The following is a 20,859-nucleotide window of genomic DNA, read 5'->3' as shown; positions in this document are numbered from 1 at the left end:
ACTAATTAATACTGGTGCTACTTTCCAAAGAGCCATGGACATTGCCTTCAAGGGTTTAGTAAACAGGTCAATGGTAATCTACTTAGATGATATAACTATATATTCCAAAAAACGTAGTAATCATCTGAGAGATCTAAAACAAATCTTTGAACATTGTCAAATGTATGGGATTTCCCTTAACCCCAAGAAGTCTTTTTTCACTTTAAGTGAAAGAAAACTCCTTCGATTTATTGTGTCCAAAATAGGGATTCATATTAACCCTGACAGGATTAAAGAAATTTCTGAAATACCTTTTCCCCATAACAAAAAATCGATGCAATCCTTCCTTGGTCAAAAAAATTTTGTCAAATGATTTGTCCCTGACTTCTCAAGAATTGTATTACCCCTTCAAGCCATGATAGAGAAAAATTCTTTGTTTACATGGGGTCAGTTGGAACATAAATCTTTTAACTTGATAAAACAAGCAATCATAAACACCCTCTCCTTAGCAATGCTGAATTTTTCCAATCATTTCACTTTGTACACTTTTTCTTCCAAGAAATCATACGCAGCCATATTGACGCAAGCAAATCTAGACAAAGTCGAAGCCCCGATTTCTTTCTTTAGCTCAAATTTACAGGGAGCTGAATTGAATTACTCAGACGTTGAAAAACAAGCTTATGCTATTTTCAAATCAATAAAGCACTTCAGACCTTTTCTTCTCAAAACCCACACCAAGGTGATAGTACCATTCCCAGCAGTAAGAAATCTTCTAGTACAAAAGGATGTGGGTGAAAAAAGAGCAAATTGGGTTACTGCTCTACAAGAATATGACATTGAAATCAAACCAACAAACATTGTGAAAGGTCAAGGTTTTTGCAGGATGTTGGTAGGAGCATCGAATATGTCAGAATCATAGCATTCAGGTGACAAGGTACAAATCTGTGAGGTAAGCCTTACTGACACTAAATCAACATATGTTGATATAATATTCTATTTAAAAAATGGATATTCACCTCCACATTTGAATTACACAAAGAAAAGAGCCTTGAGGTTGAAAGCTAAATAGTATCAAATTATCAACAATGTTTTGTTTAGAATGAGTTATGATTCTGTTTTGCTTAGATGTCTCGAGAAATCTGAAGCAGAGAAAGTATTGTAGGAACTTCACGATGGACCGGATGGTAGACACTTTGCAGGAGATATTACAACACATAAAATTCTACGTGCAGGCTATTATTGGCCAACCCTATTCAAAGATTCACACAGTTATGTAAGGAAATGTAAGATATATCAAACAACTACTAGAAGAGAGAAGAAACTAGCCTTACCCTTACAACCAGTCCACATTGATCAGCCATTTGAACGGTGGGGATTGGACATAATAGGTGAGATCATTCCTCACTCTTCTAAGCAGCATAAATATATCCTTACAACCATTAATTACTTCACCAAATCGGTTGAAGCAATTCCACTCAAGGTAGCCAACTCTAAGAACATTATTTAATTTATAGATCAATCTATCATCAGTAGGTTTGGTTTACCTTCTGCCTTAATGTTCGATAATGCATCGTACTTTTCAGGCAATGCTATGATAGAGTTTGCTCTTAAAATAGGCTTTAAACTTAAATATTCTGCTAATTATTATCCACAAGGAAATGGGTTAACTGAATCCACAAATAAGAACCTTATCAGGATTATTAAATGAATTGTTGATCAAAGTCAAAAGAACTGGCATAAATCTTTAGTGTTTGCTCTATGGGCAGATCGAATAACTCAGAAAACCTCCATCGGCACTTCTCCTTTTAATTTGGTTTATGGGAAAGAAGTTATCTTACCAATAGATGCAGCCGTTAATGCAACAATAATAGATTGGGCACTAATCTTGTCTAATAATTTAGCTAAAGTAATTACAGAGTATAGAAGGAAAAGGAGTATTGCTTTGAGGGTTTACCCTTTGTTTTTCATTTGTGCTTATGTTATGGACGCTATTTGTTTTGCTTCTAAATTCCCTCTTAAGGGATGGAAGTGGGGTATTCAAGATCCACTTCCTATTCACATCTACCACAAAGACATGTGGGAATCCAATTTTGAACCACATTTTTTCAATATTTGTCACGAGGTTATGCTTCGTATCATAAACAAATTTATAACTGAGATGCCCCCAGATTCTCCCAAGAAACCACGATAGACATCCTCTGAGTAGCCCGATGGTTCGGGGAAGAGACATTTACATATATCAGAGTATTTGGTAGCATCGTCTCTCCCCATGTTCTCCCTTTCTATGTCCCAGATAAATTAATGGCTAGAGAGATAGCCTATCCGACATGCAGTGAAGGAGGGATGAGCAAAAAACTGAAGGAGTCAAAGAAGGCCATTTGGCCTCAATTTCCTGTATCATGTGAAGTGTTTGCATTACATGACCTTGGACATGCGTTCAGGGAAGTAGATAATATGTTGTCTCTACAACTACCTAAGTTCCCTAGAAGATAATATGACCCATTTGTTATTGTTAAGGATTTTACTAATATGGTCAAAATAAAGATATTCAGCGATGAGAAGGACCCATTTGATGATGTTTTCTTATAGAAGAATACCTTCAGAGAAGTGAAGCATATGGCACAGATACTTTTTGATCGAGAGGGTATTGAAACATTTTATAGCTACAGAGAAAAGAGATTATCAAAGGTCCCATTGGACCAATTGTTAATTGAACCAATAAGGGAGCCCACTCCCAATGTAAGCATAGATGGTGACTCTAAGGAAAAATCTAAAAATAATTCTGCAAAGGAATCTCGAGAGAAATCTACCATGGGATCCGAGAAGTCATCAGAAAATAAAAGCAAAAGCAAGGAATCATTCAAGGATATAGCCCAATCTACAGCAAAGACAGATGAACAGACTTTGACCATCAAGCAGACTGAAACCCATACTCCCTCTATATAGCTATTAAAGCCTCTGGTAATTGATTTGGAAGAGGAATGGGATAATTTCAATAGAAAACTCAACACAGAGGAACAAGCACCAGAGAAGCAAATGACAAATCAAGAAACAACTCCAAAAATTATAATAGGGGGAACTGTGAATACTCAAGAAATAGAACACATTCCTCTTACCCCCACCTCTAGGATTGTTTTAAGAATATAAGAAATCCCCCCCCTTGATGTATTTTACAACCCACAAGACAAGGTCATTGTTAAGAGACAGAGAAAGAAAGGAAAATTGGAATCCACAATTGCTACCACTCTAGACAATGAGTTGATGGATGTCCTCTGGAAAGACTCATCCACCGACCCATCGGCCAACCTCACCAGGCTCTCACAGTTTGTAGGTGCATACAATACAACAACCATTGACAAAGCAATAGAAGTACAACTGTTTCTTAAAGAAAAAGAAAACAATTTTTTTTCACTAGAACAACAGTTACAGCAAGCCAAAACCAGCCAACAAGCATAAATACAATTGGCTAAGCTACACCAGGAGTTCCATCAAATTCAAATAGAACATCAAAGCAGCTTGGCAAGTAAGGAGGCACATATACAGCGCATAACAGATTTGCATAAGGACTACCCAAATATTGATCAATTTATCACCAAAGCACTCAGCCTCAACTCCCAGCTCACACACGAAAATGAATTGCTATGCTAAAAAATCTCATAGTGGAACTCTCACTGTGAAGTAAGTGACAAGTTAACAAGCCAAGTTATGGAAATGTGACTTGAATATGATGAAATTATTAAAAAGATTTTAGATTTCATAACTTGGAAAAATTTTGAGAATGGGAGAAGAGCCGACATGTCTAAAGAATAAGCCTTCTTGCATCACATTTCAATCATATTACACAAGCCTCAACCTATTATATGCCGATATTGAGAAATGCGATCTCAACCTGGACCCACCTCTTAATATTTCCACCAACGTGTGTAGAGGTATATTATTCGTTAAAAAGAAGCCCGACAAGTGATGGCGCTTGTTTCTCGCATCTTTCATTTTGCACAAACTTAAAAAATGGTAAGTTAAACAAAAACGAATTATGTGATATAGCGATCTGCGATATTGCTTTGCAAATCGCAAAAAATCACTATTATCAGAGTTTGAAGGCTCACCACCCTAGGAGATTGTTTCCTAATTTACGATGTGAATATTTATGGACATTCAAGTTAAAAGATAATGGATCATTAGTGGGCATTTATGAAGAATTAATTGCATTTATGTGTGAAAGGACATTTAGAGTGATTTGATATCTTCTTACATGATTTCAAATAAAACACCTTTATCACCTTTATTGGTTTTCTTCATCGATTCATTCCTACATTCAGTATCATGTTTTATTTGATAAACTGCTCCTCTTGAAACTTTCAGGAAAAAGCTGCAAAACAGGGAGCCAGAAGCAATGGTGAAGAAAGGGAAAGCAACTACCTCTGAGAAGTCAGAAATGACTCCTCTGTTTACAGATACTACATGTAATAGGGAAGCAGGGACGTCTACATGGGAGGCTATGTATTAGTTACTGGAGGAAGAACAACCAAGTATTCTTGACACAACGATTACAATTGATGGGCATGATTTCTCTGATGCTTCCATAACTGAGCTTGCATCCTCATTTCTGCACCGAATAGCCGCTCGACCAAAAATAATCCCCTATAGCAAGATGGTTAAGTGAATCATTGACGACGCTGATATATCTGACAGAGAATTCAAAACAGGAGGCCAGGAAGTTATAGGGTCTTTCACTCCATATAACCTAAGGCTTATGTACCACCTACCGGAGCCACATGTTACCTACAACAGGAAATTTGTTGAGAAATTCGTCAGAGAAAATGAGGACCCAATGGACTGCACAAAGAATTGGTCAAATAATGAAGAAAGAATCAAGAAAGACAAAAATGGTATGTACGCCACCGCATCTGTTTGTTCCCCTTTCTGTTTTTGTACGGCTATGCTCTGTAGACTATTTGGCAAACCCGACAGCAAAAAATTCTCCTCATAATGGTTTCCCTTAATAGATGCAGCCGTTAATGCAACAATAATAGATTGGGCACAAATCCTGTCTAATAATTTAGCTAAAGTAATTACAGAGTATAGAGGAAAAGGAGTATTGCTTTGAGGGTTTACCCTTTGTTTTTCATTTGTGCTTATGTTATGGACGCTATTTGTTTTGGTTCTAAATTCCCTCTTATGGGATGGAAGTGGGGTATTCAAGATCCACTTCCTATTCACATCTACCACAAAGACATGTAGGAATCCAATTTTGAACCACATTTTTTCAATATTTGTCACGAGGTTATGCTTCATATCATAAACAAATTTATAACTGAGATGCCCCCAGATTCTCCCAAGAAACCACGATAGACATCCTCTGAGTAGCCCGATGGTTCGGGGAAGAGACATTTACATATATCAGAGTATTTGGCAGCATCGTCTCTCCCCATGTTCTCCCTTTCTATGTCCCAGATAAATTAATGGCTAGAGAGATAGCCTATCTGACATGCAGTGAAGGAGGGATGAACAAAAAACTGAAGGAGTCAAAGAAGGCCATTTGGCCTCAATTTCCTGTATCATGTGAAGTGTTTGCATTACATGACCTTGTACATGCGTTTAGGGAAGTAGATAATATGTTGTCTCTACAACTACCTAAGTTCCCTAAAAGATAATATGACCCATTTGTTATTGTTAAGGATTTTACTAATATGGTCAAAATAAAGATATTCAGCGATGAGAAGGACCCATTTGATGATGTTTTCTTATAGAAGAATACCTTCAGAGAAGTGAAGCATATGGCACAGATACTTTTTGATCGAGAGGGTATTGAAACATTTTATAGCTACAGAGAAAAGAGATTATCAAAGGTCCCATTGGACCAATTGTTAATTGAACCAATAAGGGAGCCCACTCCCAATGTAAGCATAGATGGTGACTCTAAGGAAAAATCTAAAAATAATTCTGCAAAGGAATCTCGAGAGAAATCTACCATGGGATCCGAGAAGTCATCAGAAAATAAAAGAAAAAGCAAGGAATCATTCAAGGATATAGCCCAATCTACAGCAAAGACAGATGAATAGACTTCGACCATCAAGCAGACTGAAACCCATACTCCCTCTGTATAGCTATTAAAGCCTCTGGTAATTGATTTGGAAGAGGAATGGGATAATTTCAATAGAAAACTCAACACAGAGGAACAAGCACCAGAGAAGCAAATGACAAATCAAGAAACAACTCCAAAAATTATAATAGGGGGAACTGTGAATACTCAAGAAATAGAACACATTCCTCTTACCCCCACCTCTGGGATTGTTTTAAGAATATAAGAAATCCCCTCCCCCTTGATGTATTTTACAACCCACAACACAAGGTCATTGTTAAGAGACAGAGAAAGAAAGGAAAATTGGAATCCACAATTGCTACCACTCTAAACAATGAGTTGATGGATGTCCTCTGGAAAGACTCATCCACCGACCCATCGGCCAACCTCACCAGGCTCTCACAGTTTGTAGGCGCATACAATACAACAACCATTGACAAAGCAATAGAAGTACAATTGTTTCTTAAAGAAAAAGAAAACAAATTTTTTTCACTAGAACAACAGTTACAGCAAGCCAAAACTAGCCAACAAGCATAAATACAATTGGCTAAGCTACACCAGGAGTTCCATCAAATTCAAATAGAACATCAAAGCAACTTGGCAGGTAAGGAGGCACATATACAGCGCATAACAGATTTGCATAAGGACTACCCAAAGATTGATCAATTTATCACCAAAGCACTCAGCCTCAACTCCCAGCTCACACATGAAAATGAATTGCTATGCTAAAAAATCTCACAGTGGAACTCTCACTGTGAAGTAAGTGACAAGTTAACAAGCCAAGTTATGGAAATGTGACTTGAATATGATGAAATTCTTAAGAAGATTTTAGATTTCATAACTTGGAAAAATTTTGAGAATGGGAGAAGAGCCGACATGTCTAAACTGGATGAATCACATAAGGAAATCTTATTTGTAAGTTGGGGTTCTTGGCTTAAAGAGGTAGAACAGGCAACAGAGGATGCGGAAGTAGTGGAAAAAAACATCATTGAAAGTGTACATGAAACTTTGCATAGTGCTAACCTTTTGGAAGAGACCACTCTTGGTTTCCTTCCGAATCCAAAACAACTTGAATTACAGTGGAAACAGGTAGCAGAACAAAGAACAGAAGCAATTAGGCAAGTGACCTGGATAAACTAGGAGGCTTAATGGCAATATCTGGAAAAACCACACAGCCAATGTATGACCCTGAAATGCCTAATTGTTTCTATCGAGAAAATGGTGCCAACGCTCATCAATGCAGTGTTTATAGGACAACTGAAAGCCAAATTCGACCAACCTATACTCCTCAAAACCATGCTAGATATTTGCGATCTGAAAGATCGAATGCAGGATTAGTCATTATGCACATCTCTATTTTTTTTATTTTGCTTAAATTGAGGCAGGTCATTTAAACCTCCTCAACTTTTTTTGTAATAATCTATCTTTAGTTTCATAGGTTAGTATTTAAACCCCTCTCATGCATTTAGAGAGGGGTCCATAAATTTTATTAGAAACATTCTTCAAAACATGCACTTCTGTTCCCTTTGAGGAAGTTCTAGTGAAATTAATGGAACATGATTTATTTTCTACTTGAATTTGACATCTTCTACTGAAATTGCACTTCTGTACTCTTAGATGATGTTGGATGATTTGAAAGTAGATCAATATTGCTGGAGCACATGAGTAGAATGTATTATAAATGGTACTTTTATCTCTGAATTCTTTTTACTTATGCATCAAGCAATACATTATCTTCAAATTATTTATGTATGAATCTTTGAATTTTAGATTGCCATTATTGCACTATTGTATGATGATGATTTATAATTTATGCTAAATACATGAATGATTTTTATGTGATATATCACTCATATCGTTTCGGCTAACTTTTTATGGGAAATGATCATTGTTAAATGGATTCACTTCTTATCGTAATTGAATGATATTTATTATCAATTTCTTTCAGACATCATTTTAGATCACATATATCATGTTACTCCCGGGATAGTTATAGCTAGATAAATATTTTTGATTAGGACAAAATGCAAGTGATTATTAGTTAAATTAGATTAGTTTGAGGTTAAGTATTACTCCAAAAATCTCAAAAAAATCATCCCGTTAGCACAAGCATAAAAATATATTGGGAAACTGGTCCCATCATCACCAGTCGGAGCCACTATTCCAAACGGAAAAGGAGTTGTCCCAAGGTCCAGACCGGGTGGTTATCCCCCTTGTTGAGGCAATGATTTTCGAGCCTTCAACAGTAAGGTTTCATTGTGTTCAGTTAACATTTATGTGCTTGGTTTGGCCTTCCGGTGTCTGTCTTACTCCATGAAATCAATGCAGGTTACCCTATGCCATGCTTCTCCGGCTAAGGAGCAGTTTCATGACTCTATTCCTATTGCAAGTTCCACCCATCGTGCAGCCCTCATAGGTATTTTCATTTTTCATTAAGCTTTGACCCTATGAAATTTTGTTTCATTATACTGCTATCATGGTAACGATATTTCGTGGTTTGTTTCAGGTTCCTCCGGAGTTCTATCATGGCTTTGTGTTCTAGCCTTAGCTACTGCTTTAAGTATTTGAAAGACTCCTCTCTTCCTCTAGTAGACTTTAAGCGGCAAGATTTGAACGGTCACGATTATGGATTTTTGATTGGCTCTGGCCTCTTCTTGAGTGCCCTCCATATAGTTAATGTCTAGACCTTTAAGCGTTCAACTTGTTTTTTATGAAGTTATTACTTCGTTGGTTGATTCTGGGTTTGCAGATCCACTTTTCCTTTCTGAGGCAAGCCTTCGTGGATGTAATAAATAATAATTATTTGACAGTAGCATAGTTTTGCGAGGGTTCTTTTCGGGTTCATTGTGATGTTTTATCTTATTAAACCCCTTGAGGTTGCTCTAAAGTGGGTTTCGACCCTAGTCGAACTCGTTATTAGTCCCTGCCATCTGGCATCCGGCAGGGACTATTGTAATCGTTCAATGCCGACTTAGCATTAGTTCAATGCTTTCTACATCTGTTATACGGCGGTTATACTAAAGTCGTGTGAGGTTTTATGTGCACATAACCAAAGTCGCATTCGGGGTTAAACTTTCTCATCTTATTTGGCCTCTTCCCGAGGCGGAAGAGGCCTGACCATGGGTTATATTGGTTTTAAGGCTGCTGCATTTTGGCTAACCGTAAAAGGGCTTGTTTTAATGTTAACATTAGTTTTGAAACATTAAATGTTGGGATGGGCAGATAGTTACAAGCAACCTATGATAAGTTCATTAGCATAAGTGTGTTTGCATGTGTTACAGGTGGATGATGCAGCGCAGCTGTGCTCTGCTTTATAATCGTCTTCCACCTGCTCTTTTGTGCGTCGTCTTCCACCTGCTCTTTTGTGCGTTGTCTGCTTTCGTTCTATGAACAAGGTATCGTCTTCTTAACCAAATGCATCCTCATCTATTTTGAATATATGCTTATACTGTAATGGAATCTGAGACCAAGTTGCCTAACCATCTAACTTAGCAATTGTCTAGCCTTGAAGGTTGAATGCTACGGACCTGCTGGAGAGGCTGAGAGGAAAGAGGCTCATGTTCGTCGGAGACTCCATCAGTCGTCTGAGCTTTCTTTCTTTGTTATAATGCCTTGCGTCCATGCATCCTCTTGCAGATGTTTCAGGTTCAGGTAAATGTAGCATGACCAGTGCTCAGGCGGCATAGCTCCACCACAGCAACAAATCTATGAGGCCGTTGGGCTCCATCCATGCTGTATTTGCTACTGTCATGATCAGTGTCTTGTTTGGCATCGAAACGTTCCTTCGAAAACAGTGTCTGTTCTGCATGATCCGAGTCTTATTCAACCTGCACAGATAGGTATGAATACTTTTGAGTACAAACTGTAAATTAAGAAATTGTTTTTCACTTTTGTTGTTGAAAAATTCCTTTATATTTCTTGCAATTTATGAAATTTTTGAGGAAATGCACCACATACCCAATACAGACGGTAATTGAGAACCCTAATTTGAAAACGGCAGCTGACAGTTAACATACTGACTGAAATGAATTTATTGCAGGAAGCAGGGAATTACTGGGTGAGGTCTGTAATGGTTTGTGTACGAAATTTAGGGTCTCTTTTCACCGATTTCTAATCTATTTTCTTAACTCCAATGCCAGGTTTGTCATTAGCGCCCAGGATCTCAGCGAATGATTTAGGTAATGAGCGAATGATTTAGGCAATGATGCCCCTACATGTTATGGTTCAAGTTGTTTTGTTTCCTTTCATCGAATGACTGCGGCAATATTATTATTGCTACAATTCACATAGTTCTGGGTTTCTGGTAGGTACAAAACATGGGGTTCAAAATAATTCTCTACATTCTTGCTTGCGACTCCTGCATCTAATCTACAGGGTTCTGAATCCTATTTTTAATTGGATGTGTTTATTCTGACAGGAAATGCATTGCAGCTAATTCTGGTGTTTACTTAGAAAACAAACAGAGCGAGAAACAAAAAACAAAGTGAATTTGTGAATTTACCTGAGTGTACCCCTATTTTCTGAGAAGCGGTAAAACCTCCCGCTATAAATGTGCAACAGACACCATCTTTCCTGCACGCCATGGTTGCTGCTGCTTAACGATTCTTGCGAGACTTGAGAAGAAGAATGCTTACTACCCGCGACAAAGAATTCCATGGATTCTTCCAAGAACAGCAGATCAAGGTTTCAGACACCCCCAGCGTCATCGCCATTGCCTTCGCCTGCACCTTCGTTCGGGAGCAGGAACTGGAACAGCCCCAGATTCGAATTCGGCGAACAAAATGCAGTCCTTTATATGAGTCTGCGGCGCCCTCAGAAGACAGTGGCCGCAGCCGCATTTCTTCCTTTGATGCCTTCAACAAAGGAACTCGTTTTTACTCTGTCCTTCTCTCTGCTCACCGAATCCACCCTTACCCTTCTTACTGCATTCGATTCAAAAGCAGGAGGACTTTGTCTGATATCTAATGACTCCCTAATACCTCTACTTCTCTGCCCAGAAATAGGTCTTCCAGTAGCAACTAAATCGTCAGACACAAGATCGCCACTGTAAATTCTTGATCAATGTTATCAGTCCGAAACTCTTTTGCATTTTCAGCAGTCACGGTGGACGTCGAGTCGGGTAAACCGAGAACAAAGGTCTTCTGCTCACTATTGCTTTCATAAGAAAATGAATGAAAAGTTCCCATCGTTTCCTTGTTGTTGAGCGTCTCTTCTCTCCCTCCAAGTCCACTGACCACACCAGTGGAATCTGCCTCGCCGTTTCCCACGCCTGAGGCAATATCGGTGAATCCAGTGCTAGAGAAATACTTACCACCATCAACATCATCGTTTGACGGGTGGAGAGTGGCTTCACGCGTGGAGAGCTACTTCTGAAAGGGCTTCACGCGTGGAGTTTTAATGAGTCATTCGAACGTGCCACATACACCTTTGATTTGGTTCCTAGTCTGTTTCTCGCTTGAGTTCTTAAAAAACATCACTCACGTCGGATAAAAGGGATTTTTCTAGAGTTTTATTGTTGGCATATGATTACATAGGGTGATTCCCGAATGGTCGTGCAAGTGTTGTTCAATAGTGGAGATCAATTTGGTTTAATCCAAGAGTTATCGTTTGATTGGAACAAACACCAACCGTTTTCCCTGGTCTCTCTCCGTTCATTGGACCTTTTTTCCACTTTTTTGGGTTCCACATAGTGTAGCCGTGGGGTTTGAAAGCATCTCTACATGTGCTTTAATTCGCACTTGCCATTTTGCCGCCCGAGACACCTATAGATTTTCTATCATAGCACTCCTTGTCTACAAGGGAAAGAGGAACGGCTCGCACATTAATTCACATCAATTTGTAGTTTCATAGTTCGCCTTGTTATATTTAATGCGTGCAGTGTGACTGCTGAAAATGCAAAAGAGTTTCGGACTGATAACCTTGATCAAGGATTTACACCCGCCATGTATTCATCATGTGGCTTGAAGAAGACCTATTTCTGGGCAGAGGAGTAGCATCACTTGGTGCAAGTTTGATTTCAACGATGCTGTATACAGAAGCTGCATTTTGCTTCTTAAAAACTCAGTTCATTGTTTTACTTCACGCAGGGACTCGCTGCGTCGCAGCTCCCCTTGTTTATTTTGTTACCAGCTATGACTTACCAACTCTAAATTTTCATATATAGTTAAATAATTTTAGTTCTAGACTTTTTGTTGAAATTTCACTTGTATAGTTGATGAGTTTCTTGTCTAGATTTCGCTTTTAGATTTTCTTGTAATGTTTAAATTTCAGTTCAGGCCCTAAACAATCTCGTTCACTTGCATTTGAATTTCATGGTCGATTAGCCTAATCTGTCTCGGAATCAAAATCTGAGTTAGCACTCTGTATTTATATTTCTGCATTAGTTCTTATCAACTTTTCTTTGGCTAATTTCAATTTAGTTATTTTACAATCTTGGCCTGGGGTTCTGTTCTGGGCTCTAGCTCCACCGAGCATTTAATTATATGCTTTGATGAGGGTGGTTTTGACTCGAATATGGTATTACCATCCTTGTTGGAATTGTTTTAAGCATGAAGGGTTCTAATCCTCTTCAACTACGGATAATTTGAGGCTGTCTTGCCTCTTTGTTTATTCTGTCTCTGGTGACCTGCCACTTTCCTATAAAATGAATTATTGAGATTCTATGTTTGTTAAATTCAGTTCAACAATTTATAGGGATTGAGGCCACTGTGTTCGGCCCACTAAATAATTTCCTTGTCGGTACAATGTTCTCCAGATTGGAGCAGGTTCACTTTATTAGATCATTTATATTTAACTATTTGTATCCGATTTTAAAAATCTATTGTTTAGTAATTTGTTTCTTTTTTTGTTAAAATATAAATGTAACTGAAGAAAAATATTTTCCTTAATTTTGTACTTACTATTTTCCAGCTTTAAAATTTGTACTATTTCTTTTCTACTATTCACATGGCTTATCTTTGTATCCTTACGATATATAGGTGTATAAAAACACAGTCCAGACTAGTGCCTTTAGGCCACCTATTTATCTAGTTTAAGTGTTAATATTCCTCAACCTTTAATTTCTTCCTATACGGTTTCACAACCAAAATAAACACAGTAGTTTAAATACTTACCTAGATTCAGTGTTTATGACAATTTCCTGTTGAAGTCACAAGTATATATTATTAGATTTATCCTCCTAACTAGGAGACTTGGCTTCAGATCCAAGCCTCCCGCCCCCCCGAGATTTTCCTCACAAGACAAATGCCTTCTTGCAAGAATTATAAGTCACATAATCCAAAACTATCTGGTCACCACCAGACTTACCTCTCAAACCGTCTGACCTTCTAGCATGACAAACATTCCCTTTTTTCTCCTTTTTTCTCCTTTATTCTCTCAGGTACTCAAGTATTACCCTCTTGATCCCTTGTTGGATAATTCATATTCAAGGAAGTATTTAGGGTTAGGTAACTACCTATCCCAACTTCTTGATATGAGAGAGTTACAAGATTTGTTAACACTCCATATTTGTTTCATTCATAATTATAAAATCTTAAATACATAAATTCAAATAATAATAATAAGATCAAGCTCTTGTTTTACTGCAATAAATAAAATAATTACAATTTTTTGGGGACATCACAGATGTTGTTAGAAACCTCTGTGAACATCTCACTTAATCGTTTGGTCATTAACATATTGATGAAGGTGTATCTATCCAATGTCAAAATTAATGATTGATATGTTATGAAATTGAGGAAATACTTTTTAGAGAATGATATATGTTTCCATGGAATATTTTTCATCGACAATGTTCTTGTTTGAAGGTTAGGATTCAGTGTATATGAAAGTTTGAAACCTATAATAACACTCTCTAGGTTAGTATATTGTTTTGTCCTTGGTAATTCTCACAGAATCTATATTTTGTTTATGCACTAATGAACAAAAATACTTTTTGTTTTCACAGTTCAATTTTGGCCACTACCAAAGTACTTTTCATGCTTTATGTGCAAGCGACTTTGGGTTTTACTTGATTATGAATACTCATGGTGGAAGGGTTCAACATAAAGCATATTGTGAAAAACATAGCGCAGAGAAAAAGCGAAAGGTACATGTAACATCATATTTATTCTAGTGAATTTCCATAGTGTCAATTCGATATAATAATTTTCCTGCTTAACATGTTTCTATTTAATGAAAGATGCAGGTTGAAGAATGACGATACAGAGGAACTGGGGAGTTGAATAAAATAAAACAAATGTGGGTGAGAAGATGTAGCAATCTTCTCCAAGGTTTTTTGCATTCTAAAATGGTTCGTAGAAATCCCAGGGCATTTTCTTGCATACAATCATGGAGGTTTTATGTAGTCAGATGTTAGCTCCTGCATTTAAAGAATACAATCCAGAATTGTGGTTTTCACATGGATTCAACTATCATCTTCTTGCCTATCCTCGTCATCATTAATTTTCATATGGATTCATTCATCAACTTCTTATTTATCCTTTTTATTTCTTGCACTATGCTTATGCCTAGACCCACTCTAATGGTTCACTCATTCCACGCCATCATCAGACATTTGATACCATTCCATCTATTTCTCTTGAGTCTCAAAATCACAACACACACAACTGAAGTTTGCTTTAGCCAGATTATCCAGTGCACAATATAAGGTCATTTTGACAATACCTTATAGTCATGTGGCAGACAACATGCAACATTAGAAAGACGGTGAAATTGAATGAGCTGAAGACTTAATAAATAAAATGTTGTTTGAAGCAAATGCTTTGGTATGCCAGACCTTGTTGTCTTCTTGTAGAATCCATGGAAATGTGGATTTAAGTAAACAAGAAACAAAACACATTCTCAAGTTGGAATAGATTCTCCAGCATATGATATTTTGTCCAATATATATGCTATAGCTAATAGGTGGGATTGTCTTGCAAATTTAAGGAAAAATATGAAAGAGAAAGGATTGAAAGAAGTAACCAAGGTTCAGCTGGATTGAGGTCAAAGGTAGGGTGCATAGTTTCACTGTCAAAGACAGAAGGCTTCCACAAATAAAAGTGATCTATATGAAGCTAGAGGAATTAACCAAGTTGATGAAGGAGGCAAGGAATGTGCCCAATACAAACTTTGTTTTGCATAATGTAGAGGATGAGTAGAAAGAACAATTTTTATCCTATCATAGTGAGAATTAGTGATTGTGTTTGGGCTTATTAGTATTCCTCGGAGAATGCCTATTTGAATCATCAAGAATGTTTGCATTTGTGGTGATTTTCATACTACTTCCAAACTCATTTCTAAAATTGCACGGAGGGAACTTATTGTAAGGGTTGTCAGTTGGTATCATCATTTCAATGATGCAATTTGTTCTTGTCAGGATTTTTGGCAACACTAAAACAAGAGACAGTTATATGTATATGATTGTCTCTTACAAGGAAAACCAATTGATTCCAAATATCTCGCCTCTTTCATCGAAAATGTATACTCCAAGCATTGGAAGATGATCAACACTAAACTAACAAAATGTTGATCCTTGACCTTGCAAGATTTAGGATCAAATCCCAAGCAATATTTCTGAGAACACACGGGTAATTAAAATTTGTATTTTCTTGGTACTTCCAACCTTGTTGTTGGCAAGCACTATTGTGATCTAGTTTCATGCCCCAATGTTTTCAATTATTTCTAGTATCTTGTGACCTGGAGACAGAGGACACAATTAGAATTAGAGAAGATAGTTTTTCCCAAATTTTGTTTCTTTTCTTCTGTTTGTCAAACAAGAAAGAAAAGAGCAATAAGATTTTTTGTATCTAGATACAATCTTACGGAAGATATTTAGCTTTTGCAAGATTAGATACATGCTTGAAGAAAGATCACAAAATGGTGTTAGATGTTGATAGGATGTAGTGAATGGATTGAGTGTTAGGTGAATTTGTTCACACCCTTGTAAGATGATTGGGCTAATCAAAGAATTTGTCCACCAGAAAGAGATCCTAAAAGTTGGCCACTTTTACTATGTACAAAACATGCATTGATGTATATACCATTTCAGTGGCTGGATTGACTGATGAACACCATTTTAAAGGTAACTTGCAATCTCCACATCATTATTTAAATATTAGATATTCTTTGGAAAAAATATGAAAGTACTATTACCTCTAATAACGGTGTTCAATCTCCACCTCATTATTTGAAAATTAGATATTCTTTGGAAAAAAATATCGAAGTATTATTACCTCTAATAAATGTGTTTAATATCCACCCAATTATCTGAATATTAGATATTCTTTGGAAAAAATATTGAAGTATTACTGCCTCTAATAAAGGTGTTGGATAATTGAAATTCAACCACGAAAACTTCACTTGTAAAAGATTTTCATTATTTCTTTTATGTAAGTTATCCATACGATATCAAATTTTAGGATATGTATTGTAATATACCCAAATTTCCACTTTGCAGATGGTTCAAATTTAACACATTTGTTGTTCAACAGTTTATGGAGGGTACTAATTTTTTCTCAGTCCTTTTTGCAAAAGGAGCAAGAGTAGTTGTTATAAAGGGAAAAATAGGGTTTCATTTTGCCCAAGGTCAATTCCCTACTTGTCTAAATCATAAATGAAAGCTTATGAATCTTGGGGAGACTATTTCTTATTTGGGCAGGTCCTTCAGTAAATAGTTTTTCAGTTATTGATTGTTAGAGATGCATAATAGCCAATTTTTAAAAAAGAAAAGTTCAAGCTTGGAGTAATATTGACTTACTACCTTCCAAGAAGATTGCAATTGTTGATAAATTTCTAGCAGCGGGTCACATTGGTTTCTGTCTTTTTTTCTTCTCAAGTAGCCTATAAAATGCTGGAATAGGTACTTCGAAAGTTTTATTGGGCAAGCAAGATGGGGTAAAAAGGATTGATATAGTGCCTTTGAGTTTTTTGTAATTTCACTTTCCATATATTTCACTTGCTTATTGGCTTCCACATTCCCAATTCTATTGGTGTTCCTTTTCACCTCTATTGACATTCCACTCTTGGTGCAATTGATAGTCTTAAAATCAATGCCTATATATGCAATTTCAAGGACTACCATAATTCTCACATAATTCTTTAAAGGGTGCTAGCTCAATGGTAGAGCACTTGCTTTATAAGCAAGAGGTTGGTGGTCCAATTTCAATGTGTCCTAATATGAATTTATCAATGATATTGTAGTTTATTTTTAATTAAATACTTTTAATATTGGTTTATTTCAATGGTGAGATATTTTTCTAGATTCATTATTTTATATTGTCTCTAAAGAGACAGAAGTGATGATGTATTATCTTTGAATGTAAATTTTTGTTTTCTCTCGAGAGACAATAGTTGGGATTAAATACATTGTCTCTTTAAAGACAATATGTCTTTAATCCCAACTATTGTCTCTAGAGAGATAAAAATGAAATTGTCTCGGGAGAGACAAAAATGAAATAATATGTCTTTAATCTCAACTATTGTCTCTAGAGAGATGAAAAATGAAATTGTAACAAAAATGAAATTGTCTCTGGAGAGACAAAAATGCTTGTGTTATATATTGTCTTTACACTGGCAATATTTTAAGACAATTTAATTTGAGACACCCACTTAAAGACAATATTTAAGAGAATACACAAGTTTTCTTTGTCTCAAATTAAGATAATTTACCCCAAAATTGTCTTAAATATTGTCTTAAAACACCCCTATGTATTGTAATAGTCTTAAAATAATCCAACCATATATAATCAAATAAAGTTGAGAGGTCTTCGAATAATCAAAATCTACATTATTGAGTCTTCCATTAGTCCAAATCTATCAAGTTCGGTCGAGCACAAGCAACATATTATGAAATTTCCACTATTTTTAGTTACAGTCACTAACGGTGAAATTAAAAAATAATGTTACCAAGCAAATAAAATAACAGTTTCTAATGAGAATAAATATTTTAGTACTTCTTAGTAAATTGTTGGCATTATGAGATAAGTGTTGTCCTTGATGGCAAACCACACTGATGACAAATCATAGTGCAGAAGGTCAGCAGCAAGGAATTGATGATCAGACTATAAGAAGAAGAGAAAGTTCATACACGCAGGTTCATTAAGCCCAAGACGCGTATACAAGCAGGTTCACTATATACCAAGTCGCGTATACGCAGGTTCGCTATATACCAAGTCGCGTGTACACGCTGGTTGGCTTCAGTAAAAGCGCGTGTATGTGGAAAACTTATCTTTGGTCCACGGGGGTTATTCCTTGGAAGTTGTGCCTATGGTTTTGGACCTTGGTGTCTCGACGGACGTGTTGATCCCTAGTTTTGAAGATGATGGTATTGGATTTCTATGGTTTTGGCTCTTGGTATTGAACAAGGCCTAAGGCTATATAAGGAGAAGGAAATCATTAGGCAAGTGTATCTGAAATGTCTTGAAGATCTGATGAAGTATTAGATCCAGTATGCAGGTTATGGGTTGATGATGCATTGTTTGATCTAAGCTAAGGAGAGATCTCACCGGTTGATGGAGAACAAGATCTAAGGAGAAATCGAGATCAAATGGTTTGAAATGAACTATCTTTATATGGTTGATTATGCTTATTCTAGATCTGCATACTGACGCAAATATTGTTCTATAAGTGTTATAGTATGATTGATGTCTGGTACGACTGCAAAGTTATAAGGAAATATTTTTAGATCTGTACGCGGGTTGACCTTGGAAAAAGAGCGTATACACGCAGGTTGGGTTCATCCAAGTAGCGTGTACATTGTAAAGCTTGATATTTGAAGTTGCAGATGGGTCTAATGGTTATTGCAGAGTTCTGTGTCTGCTCTGTGTTCTGGTGACTGTGTTGTTGACAGAGTTTCAGTGTTTCAGTGTTTCAGTGATTAATGATGCAGGTTGTACTACAAGGTGATTGTCTTATGGATCCAGTATGAAAATGTATGAAACGTGGTCCCGGGTAGATCGTAGGCCAGCACCTACGTACTGGTAATCATATCAGCCAGTACAAGAGCAAGGGGAGTAAAGATTGGAGCATTCTGTAGGTAGGCACCTACGTACTAGTAAATGGATCGACTAGTACAAGAGCTAAGAGGGTTCTAGCCCTCTGCAGGTTGTAGCCTGCGTGCTGGTAAAGGACTACACCAGTACATTTTAAAAGAAGTTTCTTATTAAAGAAGAAAGAGAGGAATCGCAGCAGGTTGTTTTCACCCACATTGGGTTTCCACCTTATATCATGGTGTTCATATGTGTGGCTCTTGTGTGATGATCTGTTCTGTTATACTGCACCTGTTTACTGTTAATATGGTTAATAATGTTCTGATGCATTTACTGAAGATAAGCTAACTAAATCATAAGATCTCTTGATATACGCTAGTTGCAATAAACACAGTAGCGTGTACACGCGGGTTCACTTAACTGAAGTAGCATATATGTTTCTGAGTATGAAATTGAAAAGTTTTATCTGATCTGATAATACTGATTCACCCCCCCCTCTCATTATTATTTCCAACAATTGGTATCAGAGCAGGTCCTTTGGTAGAAGCTTGATCGCTTGAAGGAGATCCGTGGAACAATGGGAAAGAAGCTTAAGAAGAAAGCTCATAAGAAGAAGAAGACATCTCAGAAGATCTATGACAGTGGGAGAGTCGATTGGGGATTAGGTATAAGATGTTCTTCAGATTCAGAATCAGATTCAGAATCATTATGAGGTATGAATGTGTTATGCTCTGATGTTCCTGCTATATTTCCTTGTGAAAGTGATGGAAGTGATAGTGAAACTACTGAACATGCTTTTATGGGTGAGCAAGAAAAGTATCAAATAGAGGCAGTATTTAGAAGGCTTAGAGACAAAGTTAAAGATCAACAAGATCTATTGAAAAAAAGGGAATGTTCTTTCAAAGAAGAAGTTACCAAACTAAAATCTCAATTAGAGGAAGGAAACAAGGTAAGAAAGTTACTCAAGGACAAAGAAAATCAATGTCAAAAGTTGCAGGGTGAAGTGACATCATTAAGAGATGAAGTCAATGAAAGAAGCACAACCATCAAGAAACTCAAAGATAGATCCAGCTACTATGAAAATCTTGAAGCTACAATCCTCTCACTAAAAGGAGATCTTGAAGAATCAAAGAAGCAGAATACATATCTACTCCAAGCCATTGCAAAACAAGAAAACGAAGTCACCAGCTTAAAATCTCAAATAGAATGTGCCTTCCGAGTTCGTCAAATGCAGCAGGATCTGAATGAAGAACAAGAAAAGGAGATTCTGAAACTACGAAATCAGTTGGAAGAAGGAATGAAAGATGGAGAAGACATGAAGAAGCAATGTCTAGAAAAGGAGGAACAACTTCAAGTTGAGGTAAATATCTTGAAAGGTAAAATAGAAGAAAAGGATAAGCTGTTACGATTTCAAGATAGCTCTAAAGTCTTGGATGATATTCTTAGTAGTCAAAGGTCTCCTGCTATCAAGACTGGTCTTGGTTTTCATGAATCTGTTGAAGGTGAATCTAGTTCACAAGGTGAGGCAAGGAACTCTAAAGAGAAATCTAAAATGATCAACAAGGAGATGAAAGGTCAATCCCATCAACAATCAAGGAAAGAGACTCCTCAAAGAAGATCTTTTACTCCTCCTATGAATAATGTTGAATGTTATGTATGTCATAATCTTGGACATGTTGCAGCTAGATGTAGAAGAAGAAGGGTTCAAGACCATCATGTAGAAAGATCATCACACTCAAGGTACTTTAATGGATATTGCTTTGCTTGCAATATGTTTGGTCACAAAGCTGTTGACTGCTACAGGAGGAATATGAAACATGTAAGATGTTA

This window comes from Pinus tabuliformis, chromosome 2_1 (assembly GCF_031772625.1).
Source record: "Pinus tabuliformis cultivar Carrire ecotype Pingquan chromosome 2_1, CPIR1, whole genome shotgun sequence".
Taxonomy (NCBI): domain Eukaryota; kingdom Viridiplantae; phylum Streptophyta; class Pinopsida; order Pinales; family Pinaceae; genus Pinus; species Pinus tabuliformis.
Note: the sequence above shows the minus strand (reverse complement) of the source record.